This window comes from Hylaeus volcanicus, chromosome 3, assembly GCF_026283585.1.
Source record: "Hylaeus volcanicus isolate JK05 chromosome 3, UHH_iyHylVolc1.0_haploid, whole genome shotgun sequence".
In the NCBI taxonomy this organism is placed as follows: Eukaryota; Metazoa; Arthropoda; class Insecta; order Hymenoptera; family Colletidae; genus Hylaeus; species Hylaeus volcanicus.
In genome coordinates, this window is record NC_071978.1 from 25,341,085 (window position 1) to 25,359,378 (window position 18,294).

At 47.7% G+C, this 18,294-nt stretch overlaps 1 protein-coding gene across 1 annotated transcript in view; it reads right to left on the reverse strand.

Annotated features, from left to right (window-relative positions):
• The window catches only part of LOC128873263 (protein jim lovell-like), a 50,169-nt gene that overhangs the window by 20,422 nt on the left and 11,453 nt on the right, over window positions 1-18,294 (reverse strand). The gene's annotated exons all lie outside the window — the stretch shown is intronic.

Consider the following 18,294-nt stretch of genomic DNA (forward strand, 5'->3'; position numbering starts at 1 on the left):
AGTTTTCTCGGAACGGCCACGGAAAAGGTGTTTTCGATCGGCTCGAGTGCTCCCGCGAGTCATAAATGTATCTTTCGAAAATTCGTGTCGTTTCCTTCGGTTAATTACACCTGAACAGGATACCATTTCGGGGTACGGCGGCAATCGAACAGTGAAAACGGCTTCGTGGGAATCGATACCTGCCTTAGGAAACGTTTAATCTCATCGATTGTTTCTGCGATCGGTCGAACCGGTGAAACCTCCTCGGTGAAACTTAATTTCACACCTTACCGTTGGAAAGAATGCATTTTACGAGCGCATGCACGCTTTCCTGTGTTTTTGTGTATAGTAATGACGGTCTGCGGCCTCGCGAGGAAGCAATGAAACGCGTAGATGGTAGACAAAGAATTAAGACCGAAAAGAAACGGAAAAATGTAGGTATTCATTGCAAATATAATATTTATTGTCGTTATTCGTTATGGTGAAATAATCATACATGAGCAAAATTTCACCTCGAGAAAATCGTCGCAAAGAAGACCTACATCGTTACTTTATAAACTCATTAATTCAACGCCTCCATACACAAAATAAGCTAATGAAATCAGTGTGGTATCCAAACAGAAGTGTGACATTAAGCGTGAAGAGGTGTGCAACGATACTAGCGATCGATAATGTTAATTGGAATGGGAAGCAGAAGTTTCCGAACATTCTACAAAATCATGAAGGTACACGTACCTACGTGCACTTGAAACAGAACTTCGCTATGAATTTCTTATCCAAAATGAAATTTATATTTCCTCGGCGTTTTAACTTAATAATTTCTACGTTCGAGATACGCTGCAGTAACATTGATATAAATCGTTACTTTTGCCGTTCCACTATAATTTCCTCGCCATAAAATTCGTGGTAATGATCCTTCAATCCACTAAAACCTATTATGTACATACACGAATCGACGATGGAAGTTACTTAAACATATGCAGGATCGATATTAGAGCGAAGACGAAGATTCATACGCTAGGTATGCGGAGGAACCATGAGAATACGCGGCAGCTATGGAGTGGTCGAACCGCAGCACCCCATTGTGAATTAATTACCCAGAATCGTAGCAGGGGAGGTAGCACGTTATATACTCCACGGTTAGCGACAATGCCGCGTCACGATTTTGTTAATTCTAACTCGCTTGTACTACGTGTGTCGCCTCACGGTACGTGTATGCTAATAGATCCCCTATCGATAATTTTAACGAAGTGTGCGCTGATATTTCGTGACTCGTTCACGTATACCAAGTAGGGTGCTCGAGAACAAGGCGGGTCATTATGGAAATATCGAAGCAACCTGTTCGCACTATAGCAGCGATGGGAGTTGATTTTTAAAAATTATAGTTCTCGTTGGAAACGTTTAATTTCTTATTTCATTATTAATTTTTCGAGACTACGAGTGCAATGCGTAGGTATGAAATTATGTTTTGTTCGACGATCCCCACATCCTAAACTGTTAATTACTCCTGACACCTTATCCGTTCCCAGTAAATTATTTACCATTTCCTCTGCGTCCCGATCGAGAATTTATCCATCGCGGTTGGAGAGTCGAGCGATGGGAAATCAAAGGGTCTTCCCTTGATTCGACCGGCTACACTTACGCTCGAACGTTTTATTCTCTTGCTCGCTCTTAGCCCCGATACAAGATAGAGAACTCAACGACGGGGAAAAAGAAGCACTCGTCGCGTGATGTGGTAAAGTAACGGGAAGTGTACCCGTGGGTGGAGGTGGGTTCTAGCAGAAGGAAGAGGTCGCGAGAGGGAGACGAACGATGGATCAGAGGAAGGCAGAAAAGAACCTCGCGAAGAAATAAAACGAAATCGAATCGCAGCAACCTTCGGAGGCTTATACCGTGTCGCAGGACTCGGTGTGTCCGAGCGAATTTCTAAGCGGCGCAGCGCCAAGAAACGCGAATCGACCCCACCCTTAATCTTCTATTATATTTCAGTCGCGTTCCAAACTTTCTGGATGTGACGCTATTTGTGCTCGACTGGGATTTACAGCGATCGACACCAGCTTGTGAAGAGGGGAAAGGGGAGAGGCTTGAAGGCATAAAACAGTAGCGATGAGTAGAAAGTGGTAAGACGGTATTAGATATCGGAGTAGCACTGACCCACGGCCCGCTAGCCCCCTGCATAGCTCGGGCACCTCGGGTTTGCTAGACCCGTACTGTAACTATGAACAAAGCATAGCTACAGCCCCTGAGGACCATATTGCAACATTATACAATAATTCTCGAGTGAACTTATTGCGTCAACAAATGAAGAAGCTCTAGAGAAAGTACACCGTGCAACTACTTCACAGGGATCTTCGAAAAACCTGAGTGTGTACTTGCCACTACACATACGTCCACGAACATCCTTCACATGGGAACTTATTATTGTGTCACGTTGCCACGGTGTACGAGGCTAATTGTAAGTTGGACGTCGAGGTAGCGGAGCCGAGCCAAAGAACTGTTGTGCAACAGTGTAGGGGGATAATTGTAGTTCGCTCTTGACGCTTCGTGTGTGGTTGTCGATGGTACGTCCTTTCGCGAGGGACGTGTTTAGATAAAGGGAATCCACGTGGACGTGGATTACTTTGCGCGCGACACAAACACAGCCACGTCGAAGGGGGAAGCGTTCGAGGAAAGGGGGCGTGCGTACGCGTAAGAAGAGAAAAATCGGAGGGTAAACAGGAAAATAGAAACTACTAAGCGGTTGTAAGTGAAGGCGGACGAGAACGAGAGGAGGAAGGTGGAGTGTTTTATTTGAACGTCTTTCGCTTTATGTACCTATAGTCATAGCAATGCTTCCATGGTCGATTCGTTTTAGTGGGGTGTGATTATTAACACGCAAAACAAGAAGTACGAACGTGTTTGGTTTGTTTCGAAAATAAAAATGAAAATATTATTATTCATTGTAGGACGAGCAATTTTCATTTTTTGAAAAAGTAATCAAATCAGACATAGGTCCGACATGAGCTCGAATACATCAGCGTACACTACAAGATTAAACTCGTACCGAATCAAACAGGAAAAATCAGGTCGCCAATGACCCAGAAGACTATGCAACGCAGACCAGTCATCGATCGAAAATAAAAACTTGATCAAACTCGAAAGACTTCCTCGAACCCTTGCACCAGGATAGCCAAGCCTTGTTCGTGTCCACGAAGAGGTCCCAGCCCGAAAAGGTTGCGAGGCAGGACGTTCTCGAAGACGTCGCGAGGGTAAGGACAAACAGTAGAGGGTTTGGAGGGAGCGTCACCTTTTCTTAAAATGCGTCCCGCGCCAGCTACGTCGAATCATCCTCCGACCGAGAGGGTAGCAGATCGCCGAACTCTCTTCGTCGTACCCTTCGTATCCGGCTGCGTGCTCTCATAGGCGCCGAGCGTTGATGAGTCGAGGCAGGAAGACGTGGAGAGGAAACGAGGGCGTGTAGGATAAGGTGGGGTGGACGCGGAGGAGTTGGAACGACCATGAAGAGAACGAGCGCGAGCGAGAGGGGTCGAAACCAACGAAGTCGGGCAGAGTGGAATGAGTTAGAGACGGAGGTGGCGGAGGTGGAATTAATGCACGCACCGGGCCACGCACCCAAACCCCTTACAGGCAGCCAGCCTACTTCGTTATACGACAAGTATAAGAGGAGAGCACAGAGACTTTTATTGATCGCCTGGCAAAAACTCAGGAACCCTCATTTCGTGCTCCGTACCCCCGACTCTTACCCAGCGAGCTTCCACCAACCATCCCCCTTCCTCCGTCTTTCTCATACCCGCACACCCCCTCGCGCCCGACGTCCCCCTTTTGAGGAAAAAGTGGGCTGCCAACGTCGTCGTCCTACTCGTCGTTGTCGTTGCTGCCGCTGATACCGCTGCTCCTCTCCCGATAATCTTTTACACTTAAGGTCCTCGCGTAACCCTTTTCCTTTCTAAGAATCATCCCGCTTACGTGTCGGACCCTTCCAACCCCCGCTAACCCATTCAACCCCCGGGGTTTCGTAGTTCGCTGCCCTTTCTCTTTCAGCGCTCTACCCTTTTTCGCGTATCTCGCTCGCATGGTCCCTGCCTCGCGTTCCTCTCCTCTCTTGTTCCTGGATCCACGTCTCCCTTGATGCTTCTTAACGTTATCTACCACCTGCGAGGGCCAGGGGATCCTGGGGCGACGTAGGCGCGCGTTCGAGTTTCGACGAGCGTCACGGGTGAATCCAAACGGATCTCGAGACGCGAAATTGTACATTTCTTTCTCGAGATGTATGCAAAGCTTTCTGACCCTTCGTATTTTCCTCCTTCCAGTTTTTTTTTCCGAGACCCCTCTGGTAATCCTTGGCTCTCCTGCTCGGGGGCATCGGACGATTCACTGGAACACCGAAGAAGATGACGCCGAGGGGTGGCGAAAGTTCTCCGGCTGGAGTTTCAAGTTTATCGCGGCCGAATTAGAGCGAAGCCCCCGTCGAAGCGTCGATAGACGAAAATTATGCGTCGGGATTATGGGCGATTCGCAGTTCAGGTAATTTCGGCCCACGACTGGGCGAAAGAAAACCTATTGGGGAGGCGATCAATGGATGTTCGTTTATCGATGATGATTTCCACGCAGACTTATACTTTGGGCCTATTTTTGGATAGTTATAATGATGCATAGTTTTGAGGTTTGTTGTACGAATATGTATGGGATCGACTGTATGTTAATAAAATTACTATGTATGCATGTAGCTTAGATTTTCTCCATTTTTTCACGCGTTTACGATAACTCCTGTTAATGTATTTGAAACTTGACTAGCAAATTGTACATATGCATACTACGTAACGTTATGATGTGATTAGGTTACGAGGACAACTTTGTATATATTAATGTACCTGTAACCTCCTCCATGTATGAGAAATGAGAAATTTTAATAATATATCAATAGCGAATCCTAAAATCTGCCACTGAGTAGTAATATCCGTCACCATTTTCTCAACTGGAAAATATATTTCCACGCAGAATGATGCACAAGATAAAAGAAAGAGCGATGCGTTTCGTTATGATATATCCGCGGCGCAATTCGAAGGTATATTCGTTGGGAAAAATGGGACGGAAACCGTGACGTTTAAGGCTTGAAAAAGAATGGCCATTGTCGAGGAATCACGCAACTGTGAATTCCAACCGTCCACGCACCTCCGGTTTAGATACAAAAATTACGGTCGTATCACCGCCGCGAGTAAGGTTTCTGTCCAGCCCCTATTGTTTCGTTACGTCTATAGAGAATGCAGTGGCAATATAGGGCTTTTAAAGCTTAAAAAACCTAAGTATGTGAAGTCTGGAGGCGAATCTACCCCAAAACGGAGGTCTGGTTTTTGTGCGAGGGGACGCGACCGTGGAGGCGGTAGAAAATGGAGAGGGTAAGAAACGGTGAACGGGTAAGATGTGTTTGTTCCACACGAGCTATTGTCCGCCAAGACTACCTTTCCATTGTTTGTTACAGTCTCGCCCTCTCTCTTTCAACAACACGTTCTCCCCTATCGGTATCTTACATCGCGTCCAAGCTTTATACCGCGTTTCTCCGGCTCGAATATTTTCGCAGCTTTCCGCTTTCGAAAAATCTCGACTCTTCGCGTAAGACTCTATTCTATATATATATTTTTTTTTTTTTTTTGAATGACGATTTTGGGAAGAAGAAGTGGTTTGGTCACGATGGAATTATATGTAGAAATGGATACACAAGTTATACATGTTTTCGTTATGAATATATACATATGTAAAGTTTATTCGTGTACATATTTATAGGCGAATTTCTTTAATAGACATGGAACGTACGAATCCTTATGGGCCTGACTGTAATTCATTTAAAAAATAATAACAAAAATACACCGAGAACGTGCACAGTTGACCAGTGCCTATTGCTCGTCCCAACCGGCGAAATATCAAAATCCAACTCCTCCGAGCCGCGCGCGTGTCCCTCCTCCCTGCCGCGGATACAGATTCTCTCGCGTCGAATCACGAGTTCCTCCTCCCTCGACTAATTACTTAATTTAATGCGGTCGAAAGATGCGGCGCTATTCGAAGGTGAACCAAAAGGGGAGGGTGGACGAGTGTACTTATCCGTGTAGCACTTAGAAAACGACAAAAGTCCCCGAAAATCGAACACAAAGCGAGCCGCGAGAAGCGGTAAAATGGTGACAGGAGTAGGGGAGGGTTGGAAAAACGTAGAAAATCACAAAAGATTTCAATCTGTCGGTCTTTGTAGGAGCAAAACGTTTGCACGTGCACACAGAACCGCGCGGTCTCATTCACCTACCCGTCAGGTGGGCGAAGGGGGCGGATAGAGGGGGTTGGCACGCGGCGTACGTAGCGCAACTTGTACCTGGCCCGAGCAAAGTACTCTGTCGGTGCTCCTTATTGTCATACACTCGGTGCTCCCCGGCCCCGCTATAATAATAATTAAAGTTCCGTGCACACAATCATAGTAATGGCCGCCGGTGGCACCGGTGTTGTCCGCCCGCGACGTCGACGAACGGCCAGACGCTCGAAACGAGAGGAGCGAACGCGAATAACCCGACCGACGGCGCAGCCCAGCGCCGTCACACTCGAGTGTACGGAGAACTCACCCCTGCGCCCCGTCGCGCGGACCAGACCAAGGAGAACGATGACGAGGAAAGGGGCGCAGGGGTTGAACGTTGTCGTACGACGAGGAACGACGTCCAGTCGAAGGCAAGACGGTGAAAGAGAACGAGAGAGAGAGAATGAGTGAGAGAGTGACGAGCGTTGGGGGATGAAGGTGTGCTGGGGGGCGATGAGTTGGTAAGGGGAACACCTCCTGGAAATATTCTAATAAGCAAAATTTTCGCTTTTGTGTTTAAGAAAAGAGAAAGAAGTGGCGGCGAGCACCGCTCGCGGAGAGGGTAGGACCGACGAGAGGGAGCAAGATCGGAATGGAAGCGCGGAATGGAAGCTCGGAAGGAATCCTGGCCTGGCCCTGTACTCTTCTGGTAGTCGCGATGTTGATGGTGGTGGGTAGCGATACCGGTCTTCAAGGAGTTAGAATCGAGGAACGAGGCGGCCGGGTGAAGCTGGAGGAGTTGGAGGCGGGGGTGGGTGGGTCAGAGGGAACAAGGAAATGAGAGAAAAGTGGGGGAGGGACGGACGTGCAAGTAAGAGTTCGACGGATGAAGAAGAGGAAGAAGAAGGCGAAGAAGACGGACCGAGGCACGGGGGTTGAGTTGGTCGTATTGTCTCAGCGGGGTGGTTTCTCGCGGGCTGCGGGGACCGAGGAGACAGATCGCGGAGAGGAGGCGAACGCGAGAGGGCGGGGGGGGGGGGGGGGGGGGGTGTGGCGGGGGTCCCCGGCGGGGGGGGAGGAGGACGGGGAGCAGGCGGGGGCAGGAGGTTAGGCAGTCGAAGGAACGAAGTGGGCGGAAGAAGAAGCGGAGGCAGAAGAATGAGAAAAGAAGAGGGCGACCGGTGGGGAGAGGGTGCGGGGTGCACGGCGGCGAAGGGGGTAAGACGCTGCATGAAGGGTTGGAAATGTAGATAGAATTTCTTCATTTCACGTCCTTCGCCCCACACCCTCCCTTAGCTCACCCTCGTCGACCGCCACCGCGATCTCCACCCTCCCCCTCCTGCTCCTTCGCCGCCCGCCTTCTTCGTCTTTTCCTATGCTACCATTTCTCTTCTTTCCGCGCCATCCCCCTTATCCACCCACACCTTCTCGACACCCCCCCCGCCAACCCCCGACCCTCTCCTCTCATTTCACCCATCCCCGCCATTCTTTCTCTTAAGACTCCGCGGCAGAGGAATCGTTAAAATCTGGCCGTACCCTCGGTACCCACCCTACCTTGCTACCCTCCAATGACCTTCTTCTCTCTCGCACCCCTGCAATCTCGCAGGCTCTTTTCTACTTTCTCCCGTTGCCTGCCGTCGGAGCTACTGGCCCCCCGCTAACACCCACCCACCCCCGCACAGTCACCAGCCCTTGAATGCCGCTCAGTCACTACTTACTTTCACGGGTGGTTCAGAGGGATTCGTGGGGGAGGTAGGAGGACCGCTGGGTATCCCGGAGGATAGTATTCCGGTATTAATCGGATGGAGAGACTTGTATGGGAATTTTTTAGATGCCCCCCTCCCCCCCTCCTTTTCCCCCAACCGTCCCCTCCAACGTCCGGAAACTGCCGTCATTGTGGAAGCCAGAACCGATTCGGTCGATGATTAGAGCTCGTTATCGTTAATGGCAATTAATGCGAAATCACTCGCGACGATTGTTACCCCGTTATATGCAATTGGATTCGATGCATGCGCTCGAATAACTTGGGAATGGAGTCGGGGGGATGCTGGAATTAATTTATCAAGAAATTATCAAGATTCTTCTTGGAGGGGAGAAATTATTGTAAGAGGGAGGAGGGCGGGGTTGTTCTTTGTTATTGGTAACGCCAATAAAAAAAAGTTTAAAACACATGTGTCAAACTAACTGGCTTCCACACTAGCTTCGACTAAATTGTTCAATTATAACAAAAGTTTCTACCATCTGTTACAAGTATTACCTCCCTTCCTCTAACTTTTACCAGTATCCATCTTCGCTACTTTTCTCATTTTCTAAATATTACATTTCTCAAATAAAAAACACCGAAAAATCTTGCACGTGTCCCTGTTACTCTCTGTACTTTTTAATAGCATCGCAACTTGTCGTACACATCATTATCTAAGCGTAGAATTGCCTAACAGGGAACATCGACGAACAATTTCGCAGTGTCAAGTTGTCTCGCGGCATCCTGCGTACTTTTAGCACCGCTGGTGGATACGAGCGGTGCCAAGAAACGGCGTAACATTATAATTTTAATTAAGCAGTTTGCTCTTAGACGGTTAGAGTTCACCGTGGTGAATCCCAAAGTAGTAAATCAGTCCCCGAAGTTCACGACGTAGCGCATGGATTTAGGGTCAAAGACGATCGCGTCGTCGGCTCTTCTTCCTCTTTTGCTTCCCTCGAAGCAAAACAGTGACAAGGGGTAACCAGAGTGTTTTCGAGCGACGCTCAAGGGTTATTGTTTCGGGTACTGTGAATTTACATTATTTCCTCCGACCGGTCTCATTGTTCGTTCATTTTTGAACATTGCATTCTCAGTCACGAATCCGTCGTCGTTCCTGCGTCTCGCGATACATTTGTATAAGCGTAATTACTGGTGCGATGGCGCTCTATGTTTTTCGTAATTAAAATCAGTCGTTCTGTTCCCCCCCCCCCCCACAGACTCTTTCCTTTCATGCGTTCGCATTGTGAGACACAGGAGCCAAGCCCCGATGTTACCTTTATCACGTCACATTCGTTGAATTCTTCGCGGTGGATTGTCTTCGATTGAGCCGCGAGGGTCGAATGCATTCAGCTTTTCACGCATCTTTTATATGGGTCGCTAGTGACGATTTTCTGCGACGTGTGGCACCAGAGACGGTTGCAAAGTTTTACATTTGAAATGGGAATTTAATAACATTCGATCACTTCTGTACGTTAAAATTCGAAAAACCGTGTCTCATATATCTTTTACATTTTATCCTAAAAATCTTCCGAAAAACGACGGTTCAATTAAGACACTCTTTGGGTTACTGTGGACTAAAAAAATTAAAAATGCAGGAGTTCATGTCACGTGTCATTCAGTTTGGAAATTTCATGATAGAATTTAGATTAGGATGAATTATTAATAAACATTGGTGGAACGTTTTCGCGCAAGATAATTTTATTTTCTGGGCTAGAGACGCGGTTTATTAACAATATAACGCGTTTTAATGTCAGTTTCCAGTCACGACATGGTTTGCGAGAAGAGTTCCGAGCCCAGCACTTGAGAAATGACGAGATGCGACGCGGACAAAGCGTTCACGGTATATACTAGGGTATTTAGCGGAGAGACGGTGACACTAGCCCTTAGTCACTAGGTGAATTGCAAGTCGAACTTGGCGAGAGGTCGACGTTTGGATTAGAAAGCGCGACGCAATGAGTTACATGTTTTGAAGATCCAACTGTTCGATGGTACCCTTAGAAACTCGGACTAAGAACACACTGGTCTAACAGAAGTCATCCTACGTTATTACCATGTTTTTATATGGTAATAAATTGCACTTTTAATCGAGAAAACGAATCGAATATAAATTTTAATATTTTACCATAACATGATCTCATTTTAAATGTTTTTTTTTGGAGAATTTTAGGATCGAATATAGAATATGTATGAGACATGTCAGAAGTCTTTCAACATTATTACCATATCGAGGACAAACTATACTTTTAATCGAAAAGACGAGATGAATATAAATTTTAACATTTCACGATAGCATGTTTTCATTTTAAACATCGTTTTTGCAGGAGACTTCTAAAATTTAACGTAAACGAAGTATGAGGCATAGCTATCTGAAATATAATGTACATATTCATTCGCGTTTGTTCGTGTTCAACATACGATTGGAGTAGTCCTCTTCATCGCAGTCGTATCAACGAAGGATACGGGTATTTAGCTAGCGAGTAAGATGAATGTCGAGTAAAAAATACGGGCAGAGTTTTCTTTCCCAAAAAGTAACTTCCGCGAAGCTCATTATCTCCTATAATAAATCAACAACGACTGTCGAGCGGAACACGCGATCGCCAGCGGAGGAACCGCTGGCTTTAACGTCGCGACGATAAATTTCTGAAAGGCGGATGACATCAATTACAGTCGTGCGTGTTCCGTCACGCACACAACAGCGTTAGGCCAATCAAGTGGGATACCGGTTAGTACCGATACGTATTTCTCAAACGTTGCATTGAGGTGTACTACTTAAATTCTACTTGAAAAATTCAATCCATCAACACTCGGAAACATCCTCCGTTCCAACGTCCCGAATTTTCTCGATACCACATCGTCGCCAACAACGACAGACATAAGAGCACAGTGAATCAGTCTTTCAATCGCGATATCAATTTAAACAATCGTGGCCACGTCGTCAGGTATCGCCTTAGAACACGTTCGAGTCCCCATCGTTAACGTATCCTCCTCTCACACGGTTGCCCCGCGAATGTAACATGGCGTTGACGACGAGATGTCTCGAGCATCCCGCGCGGTCGATCCGCGTCCTGGCAGCTCCGTTCCTTTGTTTCGTCTCTAACAAAGTCAATTCGCGGTAAAAAGTTCCGGCGCCTGTAATTATTTGCATCCACGCGTCGGAGCGACGTCTGCGCCACGAAAAAGGGGTGCAGGAGGGCGGAGGGTAGGGAAACTTATACGGGATCCGCGGGTGGCAACCCTCCGACTTGCGTGAAAAATATGTAAAGTATTGATTGCATTTTATAATTACTTGGGAGCCGGTCGTCTTAGCTACCCTATCCACTCGCCCTCACCCTCTCGGCGTTCTCACACCCTTCTGCTGCCATCCACCCCGAACGATCTCTCTTTCTTCGTCTAGTGTCTCATTTCCTTTGCCGCTCTCCCTCGCTCAGACCGTTTCCTTCTTCTCCGAGCGGTTAGAAAACAAGCGAACACGATCCACGAGTTATGCGCGTATTCTTATGCGATCGCGACCAAATCAGCGAGATGGTCGGAGATTGGAGACGCGGTCCAGTAAGCGGGAAATGGGCTCCAAAGTCTCCATAATAATCTGTTCGATCAGTTTGGCAAAGGTGTGACCCTGCTTCGAATCGCGATGACTCCAAGAGAGATTTGTCTTTTCGTCCTCGTCGGGGTTTTGTTCGATGCAGCGCAGGAAAGTTCGCGCCAGGGAAGGGACGGGCAGGGTAGCGAGACAAGGACCGAGATTTCAGTGCGAGGCAGCTCGAAAGATACAATTAAGATTTATCTAGCAACGCAAAGCGGACTGATTAAAAGTTGGAATGGTACTTTACAAACACTTCATTAATAAACACGGTTTTAGGAAGACGACGAGTTCGCAGTAGTTTTTCGAGCCCGCTCGACGCGTAGCATTTGTCGGGCGTTCTGGATTCGAGCGAGGCGCGTTTAATACGCGAAAGGGAAACGTAAATATTTTATCTACCGCGGAGTGGAACGCTGTGCGTGGTCAGCTTGGGGAAACGTCAAAATTCTGTGAATGCAATTATTTTTCAACGTTTGGTGCAATTAACGGAAAAAAATGAAGGAAACGTCTACAAACATTAGTTACCAGTAAATAAACTAAAGTAAAGAAGCAATATTCTTTGGGACAAATAGAATCCACTATTATCCATAAGGCACACGGTAGCGTTTATCTGTCAGTTCCGAACGATCCTCCCGTTCTCATTATCATCCAATTAAATTCATCGTAAAGCTAGACTACCCCATAAAACCTCGTTAAACGATAGAAAATTGAAAGACAGTGGGATACACGGCCGGGCGTTCGATGACTACGTAAGCGTCTCCTCGAACACTCACTAATCGTTAATTACTTGATCGCTATGAAAACTTTCAATCTGAAGCAGGACTTTCACATGTAAATTCACCTGGCACCAGCGATAACTGCCCCCTAGAACTGGTGTTCACGTTTTGTTTGTTTTCTTTTCAACATCTCCACAATCTTTAAAGACAAATTTTGTACTGCGACATTAAGGGGGTTGGCACCCCGAGAAATCGCCTCTCTACCACTCTCCCACACCCAGTGTCATCGAACATGGAAATCCCACTTCGCACGCGGTCGTCCAACTTCCGTCGACGGACAGTTAGTTCTCATTCCGCCCCGTTGGCCGGCAATTTTCGTGGCGAGCAGCTGGAGAGCTATTGCGAGCAATGATTCCCCGCTTCTCCAGGATTTAAGACGAATGAATCTTACGTGTACGCGCTGGGGGCTGCTTGGTAGCGGGAATATCGGAAAGGAAAAGGAGGGAAACGCGGAACAGGAGACAGACAGGGGAAGGAAAAGGAAAAGTTGCGCCGTGGCGAGGGGGGGAACGGCACAGGGTGAATTCGAGGCGCGAGTAGCGGGCCAGGGGTGTCTACGGGGGAGAGGGGATGTCAGCCAGGGAAAGGGTAGGTAAAGAGGGCCACTGTTTTTACCAACCAGCCTGCGACTGCCGCGGACTCATTTACTCTTGGTAAACTAACACCGTCTCGCTCGGTCGACACACACACGGCTCTATTCACTCACACGATTCCCTCGGCAGCGCGGGGGAGTTTCTCGACTACACAAGCAATGCCTGAGCACGGCTGTCGGACGGAGACAAACGCTCGCGAACCTGCATCGCATGCATACGTATGGAATCGGAACGAACGAAAAGTACAGCGAGGGGTAGCCCGCGGGGAACGCCAGAGGGTGGTTTCGACTCGGGCCAAAATTATTCGTACAGTTTAATCGCGTCCTAGGGGTTATCTATTCGCGCACAGTGGATCAAGAATTACGGAAGGGCTGTTTTTGAAGATAAAGGAGTGTTAAAAAGCAGCATGTACATCTGTCGAGGCCTCTGTATAGAGGGAAATAATACGATTACTTAACACGTTGCAAGACTCGTGAAAACTAGTTAGAACTACCACGTTCCACTACCGTGGAACTAATTTGAATAATGCATGAAGCAATTGCATATAATTCCTATACAGCATGTAAGAACTACATACTAAAATTTGAAAACGGTCATTTGTCCGGTCGTGGTAGGTTTAGTGTTAATTACTTCATCCATAACCATATGCACCCCCCAAAATTAAGGTCTCAAAGTGTCGAAAAAAACCTACTCACTTCAAACAAGCGACCGATACGGCAGGTGTCGATGGTCAAACCCGAAGATAAGCGATCTATGCCTCCCGCTGACGCCCTCGACACCCTCTTGTCGGCCATCCCCGCGCCCCTCGCAACCAACTGACCACGTCCCCCCGCGGTATCAAGAAACGGTTGACCGCGAGTCGGTGATCGCGAACGGGGGCGGCAGCGTGTTGTACACTTAGGCGAGTGGCATCGTGGGGTGGAATTGAGGGGTTGGTTTTGGGGGGAGGTGAAGGTGGAGGAAGAGGCAACGGGAACGCACGTAAGGGTTTTCTCGGTTTCTTACAGCGAAGGAGTGGGAGTTTGTCGGAGGTTGGAGCGCGTGAGGGGGGCCGAGGGGTGTATGGGGTTGAGGGTAGAGCAGCTCTGCCTAGAAGTTGCGCCCAGCATTTTAATCGATTTCATTTGCGCGCACGTGAGAGGGAGGGAGACGGGACAGGGAACCGAGACAGGGAAAGAGTCTCGGTGGCTTTCGAGGGGGCCGCGTGCGAGCGGGAAAGAACGAAAGGGAGACCGGGTGGGTGGAACGGAGACGGGTATGGAAAACGGCGGGTAAAGGCGAGAGGGAGAGAAAACGAGCGAATCGAAAGAGCGAGTCTGTTGCCGTACAGACGGAGAACGACGAAAGGGAACCAACCTGGCGAAAGAGAGAGGCCACGCTCGGCTCCTCTGGTGTATAAACCTTTCTTTGTTTTGCTTTGCTTGCGTCATTAGGGGTTGGGGATGGATGAGGCGAAGGCGGCGGCCGGGTGGCGGGTATACCGACGCGGGGGTGGATGGGAGAGGGGGAGGGGGTGGTAGGACTCCACAGGAGAGGGCGTGGTTCTTCTGCAATCTACATATAGGCATCCGTGCAGACGACTTTAGTACGTATGTAGGTATGTGTATGTTTGCGAGGATGCATGTGTGTATCCCTTCGTAGGTGCACACCGCGTGCTACGGAATTCCCTATTCGTGAGAGTCGTCGCCATCGCCGTCGTCGTCGTCGTCGTCGTCGTTGTCGTCGTGTCCCTACTTATAATTCGCATGATGGGTCGACACACGCTCGAGTTAAAACTTTGCCATGTATCTCGTGGCTTGAGCGCGCCCAACCAACCTCCTCCCCTCACGACTCGGTTCTATTCCTTCCAAAGGGCGGCAGCCATACGAGGGACCGCTTTATATCCGCATTTCGCGTGGAAAGAGACTGCGAAAATACGTTCACTGTATAATGTCGTCGGTACAACGAGGTTCGCGATTTTACGTAGACTTTTAACACCCACCGCGTATCACCTTTTGGGTGCGCGACTTCTCGATCCCTCGGGGGATCAGGATGAACGAATGGGTCAACCGACGGGGGATGATAGGGAGCACAGAGTAGGTGGGAAGTTAAAGTGAATATTATTACAGTTATTACGGACGCGTAATACAATTTTTAACTCTGGATTTAAATTTAACCTTTACACTAGAATTATCGTTTTTGCTTTAGTTTGTCTTCGGTTAATTATACCTTAAATTTTCTTGAGGGCAAAGAAATTGCTTGCAGCTATTTAAAATTTGTGTTTTTCCAAGACGCGTACACTTTCCCTGGATAAATCGATACTTATTATGTAAACAACCCCGACACATTCGTATCAAGATTCAAGAACACCTTCCTAACGAGAAGATTTAAATTTTCGCTACGTCTTCGACGGGTGACGTTGCAACGTTATCTTGCTCGCCTCGCATAAATAGATCGACACTTCGGGGAGTAATATTGCAGAGATCCGATTGCGGAGGAAGGTTCTACGTAAGTTCGAGTAACTTGTCTATATTGGATGTCGTAGTCTACGGTTCCGGTAAATAGACACTAAACGTTAACCCTTTGGGGTCGACGGCCACCGACATAAGGAGTTTTCACCATAAGTCGCCGGCTACCATCCTGGGACGAGATTATGTCATGCTTTTATCAGACAGAGACACGGAGTATCGTTTGCACGTGGCGCTAATGCCAACTGTTTATATAAACCAGTGGTTTTCAAAGTTTTTGGAAGTCGGTAGTTTTCAAAGTTTGGAAGTCCCCGATGAGACGTGGAGGCCATTTTTGATATTTGTGAAACCCATTAGAAAATTACTACAAGTTTTCATTTGCAATTGTATACACACCATTCTAATTTAATATGCTTGCTAGGTTCCAGGGAAAGCAACTCATGTCCCTGCACGGTGCCCGACTACCGCAAAGGGTTAACCTTTACGACCATATGACGACCGAATCTCCTTAAGGAGCGTAAGCGCGTGTTATCGTGCAATTTAAACATTCAGAACTTTGGAATTAGCGTTTCGAGGCATGACGTTATCCGTTCGATCTCTTATTACGCTACACTGTGCATCAATTTTTCAATGAGATTCTTCACGTAACGGAAGTTTGTTTGGAATCTCGTCGCGATTGCAAATTCGATACAGGTGAAATCTATATATACATTGAGATCATTATGATTTCTTTATCAGAATGTTTTAAGTCATACTCTGACCTGTTATAGAGAGTATAACCAATGTCAAACAATGTCGATTCATGAAAAACGTCATGAATTAAAAAAATTGACTCGTTGAATTTTAATTGCAAACAAATTGAAAAGTGGAGTATCAAGTGTGATAGAAAATAAGATGGCGTGCGAAATTAATGTTGGACAACAAACTCACTCGAAGAACAAAAATTCACCCCAATCCTAACCGAAGAAGGAAGTCCTCCGCGTCTTCCGTCGCAAGACACCCGAATATGTTCAACGGAAACCTCTGTGTGAACTCGATATCGAAGGTTAACGACGCGACACTCGAAGGCGGAAGCGATGTAGGAGACTTGTTTAGTAGTCGGCGTACCAGGCATGGTAAACTAAGGGTGCAGGGGAAAGGATAAGTGGATGAAACAAGTCCGAGAAAAGAGAAGAGAAAAACTGAAGAGACCAGAATCGTATCGGACAAGATAATTGAATAAAAAGAATACTCGTAATGAGTAAGAGGAAACGAGTGATTCGTTGTAAAAATTAAATTGAATTAGTACGAGAAAAAATAATAATTCAGGTCCGAAAGGATTAACAAATTTCTTCCGCTGCTTCAGAAAGTGGCAAATTAATTATATCCTGCGTCCTTGCGCCATTAACCAAGTCCATGATATCCAAAACTGCCGGTTGATCGAGATCAGGGATAACAGAATCCCGGTTCAATCGGAGTTTCCGCGTTATTCGAAATAGCCAAGACGTTCCGATAGGAGAGAAACCTCGGGAAAAGAACGGCCCGCGGGAAGAACTCGGGCAAACAGGTAGGTAGCGGTCAGCTGACGGGGTAACACGGGCAGGAGTCACGTGTCGCGTGGCCGGCTGGTTCGAGTTGGGTAGCTCATGCCAGACCGAGTGGCCAGCCCACGTGGCGAGCCGGTGGGGAAAAACAACGAAAACGAAGAAAGGCTTTTCAGCGGGCGTGCGGTGCCCGTGGGTCGTGGCACCGTCCAGGGGGTGGGAGCGAGGCGGGAGAGTAACGCAGAGATTTTATTGGCGTCTGTACGGGATGGTCCACTGCGTGGTCAGCTGGCGTCGGCGCGGCTTTACGCGCGCGAGTCTCTTCTGACAGGGTGGAGTGGTAGGTGGCCGTGAGAGGGGCTTCCAGGGGGTGTGGGTTGAGAGGGTGCGAGCAGTCGTCGGTACGAAGGGTGGGGCTCGGTCACCACGTGGCTGAGCACGTGGTCTTTACCCTCCGACGAGTCCCTATCCTTTCTCTCCTCTCGCCCGCCGCTTCGTTCGCTTCCATCGCCTCTCTCTTTCGCGCTATCGACGACGTCATCCTTCGATATCCTCCTCTCGGTCGACACCGTGCCTCCGCCAGGATCTCGTGCACCTGTTTCACCTATCTTACACGCGGCACGCACGCCCCCGCCGCCTGGCTTCTTTGCGTGATCGCCTTTGCCCTAGCTCGCGGTTAACGGATCTACGCTCGCTCAACCGTCGCTCGAAACGCGGATTCTCTATTTGTGCGCGATTTATGCAAATTGCACGGTGACAATACGCGGTGACCTATACGGTTTTAGCTTGGGAATGTCGAAATGGCTGTGGGGTATTATTGTTAATTTGCAGCAGGGAGACTAGGGAACTGTGTTGGTGATTATAGTGGATGCACTTGGGCGAGAATGTCGTATTCAAAAATATATGGTTCTCGGAGTACTATGCGGAGATGACAAGTTGGTTAGTGAGTTTGATTGGTAACAGTGTAATCTCTTTGATTATATCACGGAAGTAATACATTATAATCTATACTGTACTGTAGAATATAAAAGATCATTCTGTTACCAATCCGACCCGTAATTTCTCATTTCTGCACAGTATATACTGAGACGTATAGAGAAAAATACGAGCGTTACGTCAGAAGAGAATGACTCTTTTCGACTCAGCTTGTTCGAAGAATAACAAAAAACAGGATTGAGTTGAAAAGACAACATATTGCAGAGACAAAGGGTAAAGGTCGAGGGTCACTGTCTCGCAATCTAACCGTAGATAATAGCCACCAGTTAATTTCGTATTGTTCTCGCAAGGGCGCTCGGTGTTTTTAAGACCGATTGGCTCGTGACATCAAAAAATCAGATGCGTTAAATATTCAATAGCGAACGCACGAGCATCGCGTTTGAAA